Here is a 9,612-nt window from a genome sequence, read left to right on the forward strand (position 1 = left end):
CAAACGTGTGTTACTGATAGCAACTATTCTGTGTTGGGGTGTGACTATCATTTGTGTAACATGGACTGTAGTTCTGACTCGGGATATCCCTACATGCAACATTGTATACCTTATAAGCCAAGAAGGGCTAATCATGTATGCCTCTTTCGGTATTGTAGTCATTTCGAGTACCATTGGTTTTCATTTGAGAATCTATTTACTAGCTCGACAACAAATTTCGAAGATTCTTCCAACAATTCTTCAGAAGGATCGCGCACCTGCTGCCGTTCGACTTACTACGAAGACGACTGTTACAACTGCGACCGTGTTGGTGCCGTTTGTTCTCTGTAATATTCCCATGTACATGTTTTTCTGTGTTTCTCACAGATTCCTGATTTACTAACATACGCCTACGCTGCTGACATTTTTGACGTAATATTGTTTATGCAGCTTCTAAACAGTTTCTTTAATCCAATAATTTACACCTGGAGACTTTCTGAATTTAGGAACCGTATCAAGAAAATGGTCTTTTGTCATGGACGATAGGATGAAACATTAATTTTGCAGGGTGAAGTTTGGCTGTTGTGAAATAGTTTAGTAAACAATTATCTTGTTTGGAGATGCATGAGAGTTCAGTCATTCATGCATTAGAGTGAGTGAGTGAGTTATTATTTAACGTCACATCGGCAATATTTCAGCCATATCGTGACGAGAACATTTGATATTTGAAATAAAATATATGTATATTATAAAACACCTGTCCTCATGCATTAGAACACCTGATAGCCGCAATAGATAAGGGATATTTTGACATTCATAATAAAATAAACAACTTTCCTTACATTTCTTATTTTCATTACAATGTAAACAAACCCATATCGAATGAATTTTAATAAACTGCTTTCAGATATATGTATAATTTGGTATTCAATCGTTTATTGAGAATTTAAATAATATATGTAAATATAAACTTTTTGTTTTATAGATGGTGTTTTTCACGTTTGAGACACAAGGTCGTGTTATGCTCTTTTTCACAACACTTTGATATTCTGTTCATACGAGTATACATGTATATATTTTTAAAACGTGATGCTTATTGAAAACCCAACGCCTCCGAGTTCCTGAAGCGGTGAGGTATCCTCGTCATTACAGCGCTGGCTTGTCACACCGAAAGCGATGGTTCTACGCCTAACATTTTTAGTACAATGCTTGAAGACAATTTGTTGTGTCTTCCAAATAAATCTAAACTCATCTCGCTCACTCACTCGCTCTTAGTTAACGATGACGAATGCAAGGGAAGGAACCTTGTCTTGAAGCTGTGTGGCAGACCGTTGTGTATGACATTGACGTGAATATAGCTCCAAGCACTATTCATCGATAGCACATTTTCATCCTCTACTTTCATATTTTAATATGTTTGTATTTTAAAATTGAGGTACACATATTCCTCAGAAAGTTGAAAAAGCTACCCCCAAAAAATCCAACCCCCCAAAAACCCAAAACGATTAATAAAATTAATAAAATCCAATATAGCGTAAACTACTGTTGTAACGAACTTACAGGGACAGCTTATTTTAGTTCGTTATATCCGTATTTCTTTATACGTATTTCGAAATATTGATCACGTGGCTGGGACAAAATTATTATATTATTATACCATATTTATATAGCGCACATATCCAGGCAACTAGTGCTTGCTCAAGGCGCTGGTATTTGTTCCCTCGATCATTGGATGTCAATCGCAACGGCACATCTTTTTATCTAAACTCCCTTTGGGAGTATGCAACTCTTGCAACCACAAGGCGCACCGAGTTATTGTGGCTTTCCCATCCTAATGATGTACCCATTCACAGCTGGGTGCACTGGGACACATTGTCACAGTACTTTGTCCAAGTTCACTGCACGTTGCTGTACCCGCAACTAGGTGTTTGCACGTATTCATGTGGCCACCATCTGGTCATATACCAACGGATTCGTGAGTTCTTTTAAGTGCACAGGGTTGTGTACTGTACACTGGGGCTTGTGACAACACTGAAAGAGTCTGCACACAAAGTTGACTCCAAGGTTTTTACACCCGGTCACAGGTGGACTCGATCCCGACACCTCAACCTCGCTGGATCACTAGCCTGGCGCCTTAGCCAGCTCGCCCACCGCGCCCCAGTAACCTGCCCAGAGCTGTTGGTTTTATCCGTCAGTTTGTCATAAGCGTGAGTGTTTCAGATGTAGTTTACTGGACTGAAAGACATCACTTTAAAACACACTTTAAACGTTACATATATTAATACTGAATTAAATACACGAAACAATTGTGAAATTGATTATTGCTGCACGGAGTAGGACCTACTGGGTCTCCATCATCCATGTACTATATTTAATTCACAATATAAACATAATTCAGATAATTTCTTTTGCTTTATTAATTTTGTTCATATTTCATCTGGGGCGGTGGGGTAGCGTAGTGGTTAAAACGTTCACTCGTCACACCGAAGACCTGGTTTCGACATGGGTACAATGTGTGGAACCCATTTCTGGTGTCCACCACACCGTGATATTGCTGTAATATTGCTTGACCTAAGAGTGGTCGACCGCGGTTGTCAACGCCCGGTGGTGATCGCCACATCCAGACAATTCATCTGAGAAATCGTTTTTTAACGGCGACGTCAACGGCAGCGACGGCACTAGGATACCGTCAACATACCGTGTAACGGCGACTAATAGAACATGGTATTCGAGCACGTCGACCCTACCGCGGAGTGCATCTGACTCTTCAAAACCGACGTCGTCGATTGACATGGGCCAGGCGAGCTCGACGTTGGTAGATGCGTAATTGGCGACGTGTAATGTTCACCGACGAGAGTAGTTTTGGCCTGTACAGTAATGGCGGCCGGGCCCGTGTTTGCAGACGAGTATGTGTACGTTTAGCGCCGAATTGCGCTCAGGGAGACCGACTGTTTGGAGCCGGTTGCGTGATGCTGTTGAGAGGGATCTGCGGCGATCTCAAAACGAGACGTGATTATTCACGGCAACCTGAATGCTCGAATATAGTGGGAAAACGTTTTGGGGCCAGTTGCGTTTCAATTTATGTAGCAACAGCCACATGGCATAGTATACCAACACGATAAGGCTTCATACAGCAAGACTGACGAACGACTTTCTGCATGACTCTATCATAGTTGTTTTGCTTTGACGAGCATTTCGCCCGACATGATTTGGATGAAACACTTATGGGACTATCTGGATCGACATATCAGAGGACTACCGGCGCCACCTGTCACCGCTCAACGTCATTCGTCATTTTAGGTCATCAATGCAACAACGTGTTTTGGTGTGTATTGAAGCCAATGGTGGTCACGCTCACTATTGATTCAATATTTGATGACATTTTCCAGAGGCACTTTCGACTTTGTATGAAATGGGATTGTGTACATTTCCAGTAGCAAATAAATATTCTATTGAAATTAAACAGATTTATATATGCTTTTCTTGTCTGTTCAAATTTGATTAAATATACTGTATACTTTCTTCTGAGCACTAGTTGTATTTCATGACGGTTTGCGATTGAAATATTGACTTTTAAGATTCTTTTTGATTTCAGAATTATCTTTGTAATCGTAGTCCACATACGCATAAAGTCTGTTGACGAAATTGGACCACTGCTTTCTGAGTTACAGTTTGCTGAACGGTAGATACCCAGAACAGGTGCAGATTTGGCACAATCCTGTGTCGCTGAAACACAGCAGAGATGTCTGAGGTCCCATTGTAAAAATCAAAATACATCTGCAATCGTTAACGCTGTGGTGCTGTAATTGGATTTTATAAGTCTCACAGTCGCAGGTATGAAAGCATTATTGACAAACTACGGAGCTTACTTCATAGAGTAATTGATCAGCCAGGAAGGAAACTCCCCAAATGTAAGCCTTCATCTTTTTACCTGCATGGATTATCCAACACCCAAAATATAATTCATTGGTAACACGTGGATGCTGCTGATATGTGTCAAGTAAATCTATGTTCACCAATTGGTTCGCCATCAAATATCGTCATGATCTGAAGCAATCACCTCATTAAACAAATAAATAACAAAGTGCTCGTGGGAGGCTGCAAATGTAAAACTAATCACATGTAATTTACCAATACTATCAAAATAACGAAGGCATTACTTTGGCACAACACAGTGAAAGGCCGCGTTCGATCCCTAATGGCATATATTGATGGGAGGCGACAATCTGAAGTCAATGTCCGTTCGAAGGAGACCTTTGCATTTAGTGTTTTATCCCACTGTGCACATAGCATACTGTCCGGTGTGTGACTTGCGTTTCGTTCCCGTAGGAAACTATACTTCCTGGAAGTGATGGCTAATGCTACAGCAAATTACATTCACTGTGTCTTCTGTCATGACGTTTCCTGGATTCTTTTTCGGATTGCCTTTGCTGTAATTGTCGTGCTTATCAATACAGTAACGACGATAGCTCTTACACGATGTAAAGAGTTAAACAGGTCTTTAAAATATGGTTTCACGAGTCTTTCAGTGAGTGACATTGTCCTAGGAATATTTCACATCTACGTTTATACGGTGTCGGTTTTCAAGACTTCAAATGACCTTGAGTGTAAAATCCGTTTCTGGTTTATGTCTGTGATGTCGGCGGTGGCTTTGTTTACTCTTTTTTTACTGTCATTTGACAGACTCATCGCTCTGGAATTTCCTCTGAGATATAATACGTATGCTACCAAACGGGTGTTACTGATAGCAACGATTCTGTGTTGGGGTGTGACTATCATTTGTGTAACATGGACTGTAGTTCTGACTCGGGATATCGCAACATGCAACATTTTACACCTTATAAGCCAAGAAGGGCTAATCATGTATGCCTCTTTTGGTATGGTAGTCATTTCCAGTACCATTGGCTTTCATTTGAGAATCTACTTACTAGCTCGACGACAAATTTCGAAGATTCTTCCAACAATTCTTCAGAAGGATCGCGCACCTGCTGCCGTTCGACTTACTACGAAGACGACGGTTACAACTGCAGCCGTGTTGGTGCCGTTTGCTTTGTGTAATATTCCCATGTACATGTATTTTCTGTGTTTCTCACAGATTCCTGATTTACTGACACATGCCTACGCTGCTGACATTTTTGACGTAATAGTGTTTATGCAGCTTCTAAACAGTTTCCTAAATCCAATCATCTACACCTGGAGACTTTCTGAATTTAGGAACCATATCAAGACAATGGTCTTTTGTCATGGACAATAGCATCAAACAATAACAATTTGGAGTGTGAAATGTGAAATATTTTGGTAAACAATTATGTTGTTTGTAGCCGTAATAGGTAAGGGGTATTTTGACATGCATAATACAAATAACAACTTTCTTAATATTTCTTATTTTCATTACTCTGTAAACAAACCCATATATAATGAATTTTAATAAATTGCTTTTAAATGTCTGTACAATTTGATATTCAATCTTTGATTGAGAGTTTGAATGTGTATATATAGACTATCTACTTTAGAGATGGTATTTTTCACGGTCGATTAACAGGTTCATGTTATGTTCATCTTCACAATACTTTGATATTCTGTTCATACGAGGATACATGTTTTCAAACTGTGATGCTTATTGAAAACCTAGGGCCTCCGAGTTCCGGAAGCGGTGAGGTATCCTCGTCGTTAAAGCGTTGGCTCGTCACACTGGAAACCCAGGTTCTATTCCTAAAATCCTTACAATGCTTGAAGCCCATCCGTTGTGTCTTCCCAAACAGATCTAAACTCATCTCACTCACTCACTCTTAGTTAACGTTGAGGAATGCAAGGGATTTGGAATGCATGGTCTATCACATTCTTAGGTTCAGCAGATATATACAGCTGGTTGTTATCTGCATAGAATTGAACGTTCAATGTTTTCGAACAATGTCTCATATCGGCAGCATGTAGATGTTGAACAGCAAAGGACCGAGAACCGAGCCCTGTCGCACTCCACAACGCGGTGGTGTAGAACAGAGTCAATTTTGACAGATTGGTACCGGACAGATAAGTAAGACTTCAGCCAATTAAGAGCATTTCCCTGATCCTTATCCTGGGTTGGAGACGCTGAATGAGGATGTTGTGGTCGATGGTGTCAAAGGCACTTGATAGCTCGAGGAGAACAACAAGCGTTATCTTTTGATTATCCATGGTGGACATGACGCCATTGTGTACTTTGACTAAGGCTGTCTCCATACCATGTGTTGGTTGGTAAGCAGATTGAAATATTTCCAAAAGTTCATGCTTTTTAAGATGGTCAGTTAGTCTTTTAGCAACAATTCTCTCCACACATTTCTTGACGAAGGATACATTAGAGACTGGCCTATAGATTGTATTGCAGAAACAAGAACCTGGATGGCGTCAAAATATATAAACTCAATGGCAAAACGACAGCTTTCTCCCACCCGATCCCGACAGCAACTTCTGAAAATCTTTCTCAGACAATCGGTGACGACGTTAAAACACGAGCAGTGTCAGCTAAACATTTTCGAGGAAACTATGTCACCTCAACAACAAATCAGTGCCCTTTCCAAATCCTGCTACTTCCATATCTTCAAGATCCGCATAACGCTGCTCAGCTACTCATGACGGGTCTTGTAATCTCCAAACTCGACTTCTGCAATTCTCTCTACTTTAACATTCCTGGACATCTACTTTCCAAACTTCAAAGAATTAAAAACTCTGCTGCTCGAGTTGTTGCCCGTGTTCCACGATATAACACCATCACTCCCATCCTCGAACAACTTCACTGGCTCCCTATATCCTTCAGAATCAATTTCAAGCTTCTCCTCTTGACACAGCTGCATTTATGATAATGACTTTCCAAAAGATCTGAAGCATCTTGTAACTCTCTATACTCCCAGACGAACTCTCCGTTCCAGAAACTCCCTTCTTCTCTCCGAGCCAACCACCAAGACCACTATGGGTGACAGGGTCTTCTCAGCTGCAGCCCCACCACTGCACTGGAACAGCCTTCCAATTATTATCAGGGAAATCAACTGTAAAACCTATTTAAAGATCCCCCTAAAAATCCATATGTTCACGGTATCCTTCTCCTAGTCTTTCATACTTTCTTCTTCAGGGCCGTTGAGCAAACACTTTATGGAAACAGGCGCTATATAAATTCATTATCATTATCATTATTATAATTCAATATGCAGTAAACTTCGGTTATAAGGGACGGCTAATGTACCACATTTGATATATTTAATTCACACTAATTCACAAGTTAATTCATATATTTTCTTTTGCTTTTTTCATTTTGTTCATATTTCTACCGGGTGGTGGGGTAGCGTAGTGGTTAAAGTGTTCACTCGTAACCCCGAAGACCCGGTTTCGATTCTCCACATGGGTACAATGTATGGAGCCCATTTCTGGTGTCTGTGACCGTGATATTGTGGTAATATTGCTAGTCCTAGGAGTGGTCGACCACGTGTGACAACGAACGGTGATGATCGCCACATCCAGACAATTCTTCTAAAATGTTGAGAATTGCGTTGAGCTAGTCTGGCCGTTTGGAGCCGATAGCGGCAATCTCAAAACGAGACTTGGTGAATATTCATGGCAACCTGAATACTCGAAGATACAGGGATGAAATTTTGTGACCAGTTGTGTTGTCATTTATCCAGGTGACACTGTCTATCAACAGGATAAGGCAGCAGACTGACAAACGACATTCAGCAAAACGCTAACACTTATGGGACTACCTGGATCGATAACACAGAAAACTACAAGCGCCACCTATCAACGCTTAACAACTGGAACAATGTCTCCTACAGGAATTTCAACGGATCAGGCCTAACATCATTCGTCATCTTACGTCATCAATGCATCGACGTTTTTTCGCGTGTATTGAACCCAATGGTGGCCATAATCACTATTGATTCAACATTAGATGACATTTTGCAGATAAAACCACCTTGTTGATTTGTGTAAACGTTCATGTTCATGTGTATGATACCACGTGTCTTTCAGAGTCAGTCAAACGGTACTTTCTACTTTGTATGAAATAAAATTGTGTACATTTGCTGTAGAACTGAATAGTCTATTGGAATTAAACAGATGTTAATTTATATTTTCTTTTCTTTTCTTTTCAAGTTTGATCAAACATACTGTATACATTCTTTTGAACACTAGTTATATTTCATGACGGTTTGTGACTGAAATATTGATTTTTAAAATTCTTCTTTATTTCAGAATTATCTCTGTAATCGTAGTCCACATGCGCTTACAATCATTTGACAAAATTGGACCAGTGCTTTCTGGGTTACAGTAGGTGGAACGGTACATACCCAGAATTGTGCAGATTTGGGACAATCTTGTGTCGTTGAAACATAGCAGAGATGGCTCGTTGTAAAAACTCAAGTGCATCCGTAATCGTGTTATATCACCCAAAAAGGAAACAATTGTCCAAAATGTCATCTTTTTACCTGCATGGATTATCCTATACCCCAAATAACATTCATTGGTAACACATGGATGCTGCTGATTTGTGTAAACATTTCTGGCCAAAAGTTGTTGAACTACTATCGCCACAAATACGGCGGAATAATGGTAATAATACATCGAACGATTACAATGCGGCTCTACACCTTCCAAGTCAATCTATGTCCAGCAATGGGTTTGCAATCACAAATCGTGATGATCTGAATCAATTACCTCATTAAACAAGGAACAAATATAGTGTTCAACTGAGGTTGTAAATGTAAAACTAATCACATGTAATTTACAACCACTATCACAATAACGAAGGTATTACTTTGGCACAACACCGTGAAAGGTCGCGTTCGATCCCTAATGGCATATAATGATGGGAGGCAACAATCGGATGTCAATGTCCTTTAGGCCTTTAGGCCTTTAGTGTTAGTATATCATCACATCGCATAGAGACAGCATACTGCCCGGCGTCTTGCTGTGTTTCTTATCCGTAGGAAAATATGCCTTCTGGAACCCGTGGGAAAATATACCTTCTGGAAACCGTGGGAAAATATACCTTCTGGAACCCGTAGGAAATATACCTTCTGGAACCTGTGGGAAAATATACTTTCTGGAACCCGTAGGAAATATACCATCTGGAACCCATGGTAAATATACCTTGTGGAACCCGTAGGAAAATATACCTTCAGGAACCCGTAGGAAAATATACCCTCTGGAACCCGTGGGAAAATATACCCTCTGGAACCCGTAGAAAAAAAAATATACCCTCTGGGACCCGTTGGAAAATATACCCTCTGGAACCCGCAGGAAAATATACCTTGTGGAACCCGTAGGAAAATATACCTTCTGGAACCCGTAGGAAATATACCTTCTGGAACCCGTGGGAAAATATACCTTCTGGAACCCGTGGGAAAATATACCCTCTGGAACCCGTGGGAAAATATACCTTCTGGAACCCGTGGGAATATTACCTTGTGGAACCCGTAGGAAAATATACCCTCTGGAACCCGTGGGAAAATATACCCTCTGGAACCCGCAGGAAAATATACCTTGTGGAACCCCAAGAAAATATACCCTATGGAACCCATAGGAAAATATACCTTGTGGAACCCGTAGGAAAATATACCTTCTGGAACCCGTCGGAAATATAGCTTCTGGAACCCGTGGGGAAAT

The sequence above is a fragment of the Haliotis rubra genome, unplaced genomic scaffold (genome assembly GCF_003918875.1).
Source record: "Haliotis rubra isolate DU_JTF1 unplaced genomic scaffold, ASM391887v1 Scf93, whole genome shotgun sequence".
In the NCBI taxonomy this organism is placed as follows: domain Eukaryota; kingdom Metazoa; phylum Mollusca; class Gastropoda; order Lepetellida; family Haliotidae; genus Haliotis; species Haliotis rubra.